Below are 12771 nucleotides of genomic sequence, written 5' to 3'. Positions count from 1 at the left end.
GCGGTACTGGCGGGCTCCGGGCTTCAAATTGGAGCAACTCCGGCAAGAATCGAGCGAGTGGTTGGGTGGAGGAGAAGCAGTGGAGGGTGGTGAACGTGGTGGTGTGCTCAGCTTCGTCCAGGGAACGCGGTATTTATAGATGGCCAAGGGTGCGGCTTGGCCGTGAAGAAGTCGACCAGGGCACGGCGTCTACGGCGAGCGGTCGAGCTAGGCGAGGTGGTGGCAGTGTTCTACGGCTCCTGGCGATGCTATTGGCGGCGACAACGGGGTCGGGCGGTGGCTAGGTTGGTCGCGTTGCTTCCGCGACGGGCGCGTCTGCGGCGGATCGGGGTTCTCTTCTCCGGCGACGGCGGGCACGGGTCGTGGTCGAGAGCATGTCTAGGCGCGCTGCGGTGTCACGGTGAGGCTCAACGTGTTCGCCGGGGGTCCAGGGGGTGCTCGAGGTCATGGCGTGGCGCGTGGCCAGGGTGTGTCCGCGGCGTGCACGCGCTCGACGCGAGCGGCGTCCAGGGCGCCATGGACGCGTGCTGGTCTGGCCAATGCGTGTGGCTCCTCCTCGACAACGGCCGATGCTAGGCGACTCAGTAGAGTGAGGTGGAGTGCAGGGACATGGTGGCCAGGGTCGGCGATGAAGGAGAGAGGGGGAGGTGCGGCATGGCCGGCATGTGGCCGGCATGGCCATGCCATGCATGTTCTCTCTCTCTCCCTAGGGTTTCTAGGCTGGGGTTAGTGAGAGAGGGGACCAGGGGACCATTTGGGGTTGGTTAGAGTAGGTTAGTTTGAGTAGATCACTATTTGCTATAGTGTATGAATAGGGTTCAAATTTGGAAAATACAAAAATATCAAAAAATGGAAATAATTCAAATGGTGAATGTTTTTGAAAAGTGAAAGTTGAGATAAGTTGTACTTGACCAGAGATGAGTTGAGGTGGTGGTGGAAAAATTGGATTTCAAAATTTGGCCAAAATGGCTAAGTGGAGATTGTTGACAATGTTAAAAAGTCAAGACTTTGGATGAGCATAGCTAGTGATCAAGGATGAATTTGGCAGGGTGGTCTTCATCAAAGTTGTTCACCTTGATGTTGACTTTGAAATGGTGCAAGGAGTTAGCAAAGAATGGTTTGGGAAAATTGAATTGCAGGGGCTCAAAGTGGTGATCAGACTGAAATTGGCAGATTTGGTCATCATCACATGTGAGTGGGAAAAGTGTTTGAAAATTATTTGAAAAGTGAAACCTTGGTTCCAAAAGTTGTGATAAGTGTTTAATAACATTATTCAACTAATGGTGAAGACCAAATAGGTCTAGGGTCAAAATTTATAAAAATGCCATAGGGCATATGTGAGGGTTTTTAGGGTTTTGCCCTTTTATTTGATTTTCTTCCTCTTTGATTCATTTGGTTGGTGATCCTCACATGATCACTCTAGGGTTTTAGAGCATATCAAGAACAAGTAATAACAATCATCATGGCATATCACTCAGATGCACAAGTCCTATGCATGGTACTATATGCAAAAGAAAAGTTTTTGTTGGTTTGAAAATTTGTATTTCTGGAATCTTCTAACTTTCTTTTTCATTGAAATTTGGGGTGTTACAAACCCTTCCCCCTTACGAAAGATCTCGTCCCGAGATCAAAAAGAAAGTTAGGTACTAAAGAGATCTGGGTACTCCTTCTTCATGAAGTCTTCGCGTTCCCAGGTGGCTTCATCCTCGGTATGATTGCTCCATTGGATCTTTAGAAACTTGATGCTTCGGGTGCGGGTGGTTCTGTATGCTTCTTCTAGGATGCGAACCGGCACTTCGCGGTAAGTCAGATCCTTGTTGATATCCACCGATCGGTGATCGATGTTCTTGAACACTTCGGTCTTCTCGTGGACTTCAAGACATTTCGGAGAAGTGAGATGTGAAAAACGCCGTGCACAAACTCGACATTTCTTCGTGCAACTCCAGCTTGATAAGATACTTCACCTCGGCCGAGGACTTGGAAAGGTCCCACGTAGCGAGGTGCAAGCTTTCCTTTCAGCTGAAACCTTTGCATCCCTTTCAAGGGGGATACTTTGAGATAGACAAAATCTCCGATCTCAAAGGTCATCTCCCGACGTCTCTTGTCGGCGTAGCTCTTCTGTCTGGATTGCGCAGTCTTGAGGTACTCACGGATCTTGTGAACCTTCTCTTCGGCTTCACGAAGAACGTCTGGGCCGAAAACTTGACTCTCTCCGACTTCTGACCAGTTCAGGGGGGTACGGCACTTCCTTCCGTACAAGGCTTCAAAGGGGGCCATCCGTAGGCCGGCTTGATAACTATTGTTGTATGAGAATTCTCGCGTAAGGTAGGCGGTCTTCCCACTTGGATCCGTATTCCAAGACGCATGCTCTAAGCATGTCTTCCAAGATCTGGTTTACTCTCTCACTGTCCGTCGGTCCGAGGGTGATAGGCGGTGCTGAAATTTAGGCGAGTGCCTAGTCCTTCATGCACCTTCTCGCGTAACCTTGAGGTGAACCGTGATCCTCTATCCGACACTATCGATTTGGGGGTTCCATGCAAAGCGACTATTCTGGAGATGTAAAGTTCAGCTAACTTGGGGCCTTGATAGGTGGTTTTGACGGCGATGAAATGGGCGACTTTGGTCAATCTATCGACCACTACCCATATGGAATCATTGCCTTTGCTGGATTTGGGCAGTCCGGTGATAAAGTCCATTCCTACGGAGTCCCATTTCCATTCTGGAATCTGAAGGGGTTGCAACAGTCCGGCGGGTCTCTCGGTGTTCTCGCCTTAACTCGCCGGGCAGATGTCACACTTAGCGATATAGCTACCGATCTCTCTCTTCATTCCGTGCCACCAAAATTGTTCTTTCAGTCCCGGTACATCTTGGTACCTCCTGGGTGGATTGAGTAAAGGGTGTCATGGGCTTCTTGCAGGATGACTTGTTTCCAGTCGTAGTCCGATGGTACGCAGAGGCGTTCTTTGTACCAAAGCACTCCGGCTTCGTCAATGGTGAATCCGGGGCTTTTCCTCGCGGCTATCTGTTTCTTGATTCCATCAATGCTAGCGTTGTCCTTCTCGGGCTTCCTTGATCTGACCAATCAAGGTAGGTTGCGCTCGATGCTGGCTAGGAATCCTTCACTCACAAGTTCAAGTCTGAACTGTTCAAACTCTTGGTGCAAACTAGGCTGTTCGATTGCGAGCATGGAGTTCAACTGGCACGGCAGTCGACTCAAAGCATCTGCTACCACATTGGCTTTGCCGGGGTGGTAGTGAATCTCCATGTCGTAATCCTTGATCAATTCGATCCATCGGCGTTGTCTCATGTTTAACTCCTTCTGGGTGAAAATGTATTTGAGGCTTTTGTGGTCGGAGTAAATCTCGCATCGATTACCCATGAGGTAATGACGCCAAACTTTCAAGGCTAAGACCACGGCTGCAAGCTCGAGGTCGTGGGTTGGGTAGTTCTGCTCATGTTGCTTGAGTTGTCTAGAAAGGTAGGATACAACCTTTCCTTCTTGCATAAGCACGCATCCAAGTCCAGTCTTGGAGGCGTCGCAATATACGTCAAAGGGCTTTGCGATATCTGGCATGATCAGGATTGGGGCTGTTGTCAGTCTACTCTTGAGCTGTTGAAAGCTCTCTTCACACTTGTCGGTCCACTCAAACTTTCTGTCCTTTTTCAGCAGTTGGGTCATTGGTCGAGCGATGCTCGAAAAACCTTCTACAAATCTGCGGTAATATCCGGCTAATCCAAGAAAAGCACGGACCTCAGTTTGTGTGGTCGGAGCTTTCCATTCCATAACAAGCTTTGATCTTGGCGGGATCTACGGCAATTCCTCCTGCAGACAAGATGTGTCCGAGGAATCCAACTTCTTCCAGCCGTAACTCACACTTGCTAAACTTGGCGTACAACCGGTGCCGTCTCGTGGTTTCTAGAACAATCTCCAGATGCTGTTCATGTTCTTCTTCGGATTTGGAGTAGACCAAAATGTCGTCGATGAAAACAACGACAAATTTGTCCAAGAAGTTCATGAAGATCTTATTCATGAGATTCATGAAATAAGCGGGAGCATTGGTCAGTCCAAATGACATGACGTTGTACTCGTACAACCCATATCCGTGGTAAAGGCAGTTTTTGGAATGTCGGTGGCTCGGATTTTCAGTTGGTGGTATCCAGCTTCTAAGATCAATTTTCGAGAAAACTCGGGATCCGGTGAGTTGGCTCGAACAAGTCTTCGATCTTGGGTAAGGGGTATTTGTTTTTGATGGTGACATCGTTAAGCTTACGATAGTCGGTGCATAAACGTATTTGCACCATCCTTCTTGTCGACAAACAAGACGGGGATCTCCAGGGGGATGCACTTGGTCCGATCAAACCTTTGGCTAACATGTCATCTATTTGCTTCTTCACTCCACAAGCTCGGCTGCGTTCATGCCGTAGGCTCTCCGGGCGATGGGTCCAGCTCCGGGGATTAACTCGATGATAAACTCGATATCCCGGTCCGGGGCATACCGGTAGATCATCCGAAACACATCAGGGTAGCGACAAACGACCCCGATTTGATCCGTAGTAGGCTTGGATACACTTTGGTTGCGTAAATTTTCTCGGGTAGTTTTTCGTAGACGTGCTCAACTACGATTCCGGTGCTGCTAGTCATGGTTATGGCTTTCTTGGCGCAATCTATCAATCCATTGTGTTTGGACATCCAGTCCATTCCTAGGACAACTTCCAAACCTTTGGTTCCAAGTATGATGAGATTTGCAAAGAAATCAACATCATGGATTTTGATTGGCACATTTTTACAAAATTTTCTCAAGCTTTGGTGGTTGATCCTGGGATTTGAACTATCATAACATGCTTCAAACTGAGGGGTTGAATTTTACTTGTTGATGCAAAATCTTCGGTGACAAAGGAATGCGATGCTCCGGAATCAAACAACACTCTAGCAGGGGTGTGGTTGACAGAAAACATACCCGCACCACATCTCGGGGCTTCCCGGGCTTCTTCGGCGTTCATGTGGTAGAGGCGGCCGTTGCGGTTGTTGGGGTTGTTGGGGGCGAACTTCTTGCCGGTGGAGACACGGCGTTGTCTTCTGAGCAGAGCAATGGTGTTGCCGGCGAGCTTGGCAAGACGCTTGGGACACTCGTTGGAGTAGTGCCCCACTACACCACACTCATAACAAGTGATAGTGCTCTTGTCCTGCTTGTTCGCAACGGGAATGGCATTGCTCCCGGTTCTGGGGTTGGTGTTGGTGTTGGTGTTGTTGGTGTTCGGGGCTCGAGGTGGAGCGCGGTTGTAGTTGTTGTTGTTGTAGTTGGGGTTGTAGCCTCCCGGCTTGAGTTTCCTCCACTTCGGTTCCGATAACCGGGCGAGAGTTCTGCATCGGGGGTTTGTTATGTCTCGGATTGAAACCTCCGCTTGAGCTAGGGCGAAACTTTTGGGGGTGGCTTGATCCACTCGATTTGCCATGCGGCGCTTGCGGTTCTCATTGGCTTGGTTCAACTTGCCCTCCATCCGGATGGCGGAGTCAACAAGGGCTTCGAGGTCGGCGAAGGGGATGTTGACGAGGACAACCCGCATCTCATCATGCAGCCCGTTCAGGAATCTCTCCTTCCTCTTTTCAACGGTGTCCGTCTCATCAGGGGCATACCTTGACAAGGTGAGAAACTTGTCGCGGTACTCAACCACCGTCATGCGACCTTGTTTCAATTCACGGAACTCATCCCTCATCTTCTTGATAAGACCCGGGGGTACATGGTACTTGCTGAACTTGAGTTTGAAATCCTCCCAAGTCATGAATTGACCTCCGTTCATGGCACGGGTACTTGTCCACCAAGCGCGAGCTGGTCCAGCCGAGGTAGTGAGTGGCGAACAACACCTTCTCGTTGGCTTCCACTCCAGCCTACTTCCGCATTGTTCTCCATAGTCCGGAGCCAATCGTCGGCGTCGAGGGGCTCCTCGGTCTTGCTAAACACCGGAGGGTTGGTGTTCGAAGTTCTTGAGCTTGGATCCGGGTGGTCATGATTTCCATGGCCTTGGGCGATGTTCGCAAGGCGATGATGTTGGCTTGGCGCTCGGCTCTCTCGGTTTCCCCGGTCCTGCTGTGGTTTGCAGAAGCTGCATCATCGCGTCGTTGGTGCGATTCGGAGGGGCCATCTGAAGGTATAGAAGATCATGAGATAAGAGGGAACATTCTATGGTTCATTTAAGTTTGAAAAACATTTGAAAACTTGTAATCTTTTCATGACAAACATAACATTCATTCATTCAGGCAACACATAGTACAAACTACACACATACTCCCATGGTGTTAAGAACCATTCTCAAGCTACGATACAAAGGACGGGATACAACTCACACCTACTATAAGTGAAACTAGTGCAACTACTCCTCATCGTCGATATCAATCGGGACGTAGTCATCCTGTCCGGCCTCCAGGAACTCGTAGTCCTCTTCCTCGGTGTTCTCGTCCTCCTCAAAGTCATCGTCATCGCTCAGAAAGGCGTCTCCTCCCTGAATATCGATGCCTTCATCGTCCTCCTCCATGTGACGAATCTGATCCTCCTGGGCCGTGACAGTGGCCTCAAGTGACGCGATCCGGTCGCGAAGGCGGCGAATCGTAGCGTCCTTCTTGGCACGCCGGCGAAGGTTCCCGCGGTCGTTGTTGAGTAGCTTGATCGCCTCACCCCGCTCGATGATGTGAGCATGGGTCCTGGTTCGCGTAAGCGCGAGAGGCGTCGAGGTCTCTCTCGAGTCCGTAGAGCATGAAGTCCAAGTGATCCACATGGTGCCTCAACTGGGGGTGGAGTGGCACGTCCATGGGTCTTCCGTCAGAGTTACGCCGTGCGAGATGCGCAAAGCGTTCCTCACGAAGGGCTTCGGTATTCTGTCCGCACAGACGAGCAAGTGCTTCCTGAAGAGCACGTGCAAGCCCGTCGAGCCAGTTGCTTTCCCTGAAAGAGAAAAGGATCCTCTCCGAGGTGGGAGGCTCCAGCTTGCCCCTCAAGTCGGCAGTGATAATCCACCGCAGCCTCCTCCCGGCTGGTCGTCCACCTCGAATCCCGTGAAACTCGGGGTGTGGGCGGCCAAGGTGATCCGACAGGGAGTCGAGGTCATGCTCGAAGATCAAGCTTCCTCCGTTTCCAAGCTGATAAAACTTGGTGTTGAGGGGTTCATTCGGCTCCATCTGAAAGAGAATTGGATGAGTAAGTTAGAGAGTGCAAAGTGTGGCAAGGTTTTAAGTTGATTTAAAATAAGATAGAACATGATCAAATTTTGGCAAAGTCTCAAAGACAAGAGTGTAGTAAATTTTCACAAATAAGTCCTTTCATTTGATTTCAAAGTTAAATTTTTCAGAACGCCCATTCTAACTAAGGTCTTCTAAGGTCAAACAATGGCTCTGATACCAACTTGTCAACACCCGGATTTTTAAGTCCGAATGCCTATTATGTCATACATCGCAATCCCAGGAATATTGTTGTTGCGAGGCATAATAGTTAAGTATCACAGTCATCATTCATTACAAACCATCAGTCTTACAAATTTGGAATCACATGATCCCTATTACACGAATAGTTGATCTATCGATCAACGAACAAACACAAGTTCATAGTTCAACATAGCGGAAGCGTAAGATACAAGGACTCTCGAGTCCACAGGCCAACGCTTGACGTCGGAAGGCGCCTAGTTGTCGTAGGCGTCCTGCTGGTCATCTCCTTGTTCATCTTCATACTCTGGCCATTTGAATAGCCAGGGACAAAGCCGTGAGTACGTTGAGTACTCGCAAACTAATACTAAGAAAAAGTGCTAGACATTCTAGTAGGGTTTGCTAAGCTCTAGTTTATTTGCATAAAGCTAGTTTTGGTTCACAAAATTTTGAGAAAACTTATTCAAGTGCTAACTAACCCAAGGGGGAAACATTAGTGTCATTCCCACCATTCAAGTGGTGATTTCAATTCAATTCACCACAAATCAATTCACCATCACCTTTCAACATCATTTTCAAAGATATGACATCGGAAACTGTATGGCCTTTCCAACCGTCCGTAACCGTGGACGCGGCTATTCGAATAGGTTTACACTCTGCAGAGGTTGCACACTTGTGCCACAACATTTGATTTCATCCGTCGGGATTTCCCGAATAATCGTAACACAAGACGCGGATCATCAACCATAACCTTTCACTTACGAACCCTAGTATGAGCACCTCTCCCCATGAGCTTGGCCTCCCAAAGTGAAGACCAACCGTCAACCCGGGAACCGCACAGGCTTGGGCCGGACATTCACCTCATTTCGCATCATATCGTATCGTTTCTTTTGTGGTAGAGGCAGCTTTCGGCATAACCCCGATGACGCTTGTTTAGAGGGAACCCATACTAAGACGCATAAACTTCCAGTTAAGCCCTACCCATAATCAGGTATTGTGGGGGTACTTGAGAATTGGAAAGGTATCGCATTCAAACCAACATCATGTTTTATCAAAAATCACCATCTTCTCTGGGTCATATTCACCTTCAAAAATCATTCAATGGAATGCATCTTCATTCCAAGGTTTCAAATTCCTTTCAAAATCACAAAGTTCCCATCTAGAGTAGTCAAGTTTAGTTGATTAGCACTAGCTCTAAGTCATGAGGGGTGCTACCTTGCTTTGCTTGGAAAGGCTAACTCACTACTCTAACAACCACTTGTATTTTGACCAAAGTTAACTATAAAAGGAAAAATCATTTGGAAAACAAGTAAAACTTGGGATGGGTTCTCATAAGAAAAGGTAAGACATGGTGCCTTGCCCCAAAGGGGCTTTGCACTTGGCAAGAATAAAAGCTTGCATAGTAATTTAGCTTGCCTTGGTAGTTCTCAAACTGTTCCTCTTCCTCCTCCTGGTAGCAACCTTCTTCTTCGGCGTACTCTCCGGTGCTACCGTCTAAATTTGAATACGAGTATAATTACTCACTAATTCCAGGGCTATTCCACACATCACAAATAAACACACAAACTACTCTATGCACACACATAAATAAACTAGGGTGCATGGGTTGTGGGATTAAAATAGGATTTGTATTCTATATGTAAATGATAGTTTCCATAGGGTTCTTGAGAAATAATTTCCTCTTATTGAAATCTTCTTAAGATTTAATTTCTCCAACAATCATGGATGAGCTCATCTTGACCTTGATCAAATGTTCATCATCATCATCATTTGGGAGAATGATTTAAATGAGGTGGAACACCTCATGCCATTTAAATAACACTACATTTGATTTAAATCTCAAGTAATTCATATAAGAGAGTTTGGAACCAGGGGTCCAAACATCCCATGAATTCATGTGAGACAAGTTTAAATGAAGTGTAATACTTCACACAATTTAACTTTAATAGTTTTGGACAATATCAACTAGTTAAACTAGTCAAAATATCCATTCACAAAACCATGGCATGATCATGCAAAGTGACCACACCATTTTATTGCATAAACAATTAGTGTAAGTCAAATGTGAGCTATTAGAGTTGGAATTAACTTAATATCTATTTTGGTTGATTTTTAAGAATTATTTGAATAGGGAAAAGTCCCTGGCTTGTTATTTTTGTCACATTAATTCTACAAAGAATTTGACCAAGAGGCCAGTGGCATTGGATAGAGAATTTCAGTGGCTTTCTAACAATGTCAAATTCACTAAATTTGGTTTAGCCAATTGGAAACTACTTAATTTCAAAGTTTGGGCAGTATTGAAAATGTTTGGAAAATGTTTAAAACGAATTTGAATTAAACAGCCGGCGGGAAACCAACGTGGGCCGAAACTGTTTAAAAAGAGAAAACGGCCCAAAGCAGCGCATCCCGTGCGCGCGGGCCTGCTGACATTGTGGGGTCCACCCGTCAGCCTCCTTTAAAACCCGAAACGGTACGGGCGACGTGGGCGTAGGATTAGAGAGTAGATCGACGGCTCGTAGCCATCGTCTTCTCCGGCGAGATGCCGAGGTTCCGCGGCGAGCCTAGGGGGTGGGAGAGCTAACCAGGGCTCCCGCGGTGGCTGGCAAGGTGCGTGATGTCGATGTGGACGACGGCGAAGCTCCGGCACCGGCGGCAACTCCCGGATCGGCTCCAATCGACGGCGGCGAGGTGCGGTGCGGCGGGCTCCGGGCTTCAAATTGGAGCAACTCCGGCAAGAATCGAGCGAGTGGTTGGGTGGAGGAGAAGCGGTGGAGGGTGGTGAACGTGGTGGTGTGCTCAGCTTCGTCCAGGGAACGCGGTATTTATAGATGGCCAAGGGTGCGGCTTGGCCGTGAAGAAGTCGACCAGGGCACGGCGTCTACGGCGAGCGGTCGAGCTAGGCGAGGTGGTGGCAAAGTGTTCTACGGCTCCCGGCGATGCTATTGGCGGCGACAACGGGGTCGGGCGGTGGCTAGGTTGGTCGCGTTGCTTCCGCGACGGGCGCGTCTCGCGGCGGATCGGGTTCTCTTCTCCGGCGACGGCGGGCACGGGTCGTGGTCGAGAGCATGTCTAGGCGCGCCGCGGTGTCACGGTGAGGCTCAACGTGTTCGCCGGGGTCCAGGGGTGCTCGAGGTCATGGCGTGGCGCGTGGCCAGGGTGTGTCCGCGGCGTGCACGCGCCGACGCGAGCGGCGTCCAGGGCGCCATGGACGCGTGCTGGTCCGGCCACGTGCAGGCTCCTCCTCGACAACGGCCGATGCTAGGCGACTCAAGAGAGGAGTGAGGTGGAGTGCAGTGGACATGGTGGCCAGGGTCGGCGATGAAGGAGAGAGGGGAGGTGCGGCATGGCCGGCATGTGGCCGGCATGGCCATGCCATGCATGTTCTCTCTCTCTCCCTAGGGTTTCTAGGCTGGGGTTAGTGAGAGAGGGGACCAGGGGACCATTTGGGGTTGGTTAGAGTAGGTTAGTTTGAGTAGATCACTATTTGCTATAGTGTATGAATAGGGTTCAAATTTGGAAAATACAAAAATATCAAAAAATGGAAATAATTCAAATGGTGAATGTTTTTGAAAAGTGAAAGTTGAGATAAGTTGTACTTGACCAGAGATGAGTTGAGGTGGTGGTGGAAAAATTGGATTTCAAAATTTGGCCAAAATGGCTAAGTGGAGATTGTTGACAATGTTAAAAAGTCAAGACTTTGGATGAGCATAGCTAGTGATCAAGGATGAATTTGGCAGGGTGGTCTTCATCAAAGTTGTTCACCTTGATGTTGACTTTGAAATGGTGCAAGGAGTTAGCAAAGAATGGTTTGGGAAAATTGAATTGCAGGGGCTCAAAGTGGTGATCAGACTGAAATTGGCAGATTTGGTCATCATCACATGTGAGTGGGAAAAGTGTTTGAAAATTATTTGAAAAGTGAAACCTTGGTTCCAAAAGTTGTGATAAGTGTTTAATAACATTATTCAACTAATGGTGAAGACCAAATAGGTCTAGGGTCAAAATTTATAAAAATGCCATAGGGCATATGTGAGGGTTTTTAGGGTTTTGCCCTTTTATTTGATTTTCTTCCTCTTTGATTCATTTGGTTGGTGATCCTCACATGATCACTCTAGGGTTTTAGAGCATATCAAGAACAAGTAATAACAATCATCATGGCATATCACTCAGATGCACAAGTCCTATGCATGGTACTATATGCAAAAGAAAAGTTTTTGTTGGTTTGAAAATTTGTATTTCTGGAATCTTCTAACTTTCTTTTTCATTGAAATTTGGGGTGTTACACATCCTATCTAGGGCTAGCAAACTACACCCTACGCGCCACTGGATCCTTCAACCCGTTTGTAAGGCCTAACTATGCGGATATTAAACTAATCCTTGAAGAACAAGGAGCAATCATAACGGATCGGATCTACTAAATAATGATCAAGCGGGGTGCCGTCCTTACACCTAAGATAGGTGTAAGGGCGGCTAGACGTCTAAGGGTTGCACGACGACAGCATATGATACGATGAACAATGCTAACCCTAACACGTCTAAGATAACTACGTTGCTCGCCATCAACAAGGCTTCAGCACGAGCAACGCATGAACAGCGAATAAACATGTACTGCCTAGATCGCAAGATGCGATCTAGGCAGCATGATGCTTACCCGGAAGAAACCCTCGAGACCAGGGAGTTGGCGATGCGCCTAGATTGGTTTGTGGTGAACGTGATTGTTGTTTATTTCATAAACCCTAGATACATATTTATAGTCCGTAGACTTTCTAACGTGGGAATAATCCCAACTGGGCACGGGCCAAACTCTATCTAACCGACACGTATCCTACTATATTACAGATACACGGGCAAACTAGCCCAAACTTTGCATATAAGGCCGATTCATGTATTTCTTCCATGTATATCCTTCAAGCCCATCTTTAATCGCGGCCCACCTCTGATCCGGTCAAATTCTGGTGATAACACATGCCCCCCTGATTTTGGAAATGACAATTTCAAAATCACTCTGCTTTTTTCTTCGTCGGGTCATGTCGTGGCAGAGCAGAACCGTCGCAGTATCCTTCATCATGATGCCTTGCCTCTTCCACTTCTCCGCGTGACCTGGCATTTTTTTTTGTTGGGCACTGATACGTCCCCGACGTATCCATAATTTCTGTCGTTCCATGCTTGTTTTATGACAATACTTACATGTTTTGCTTGCACTTTATGATGATTTCATGCATTTTCCGGAACTAACCTATTAACGAGATGCCACGATGCCGTTCTCGTTTTTCATTGCTTTTGGTTCCGTAAAGGTCTGTTCGGGCAATATTCTCGGAATTGGACGAAATCAACGCCAAACCTCCTATTTTTCCCGGAAGGCT

This window comes from Lolium perenne, chromosome 3, assembly GCF_019359855.2.
Source record: "Lolium perenne isolate Kyuss_39 chromosome 3, Kyuss_2.0, whole genome shotgun sequence".
Classification (NCBI taxonomy): domain Eukaryota; kingdom Viridiplantae; phylum Streptophyta; class Magnoliopsida; order Poales; family Poaceae; genus Lolium; species Lolium perenne.
Note: the sequence above shows the minus strand (reverse complement) of the source record.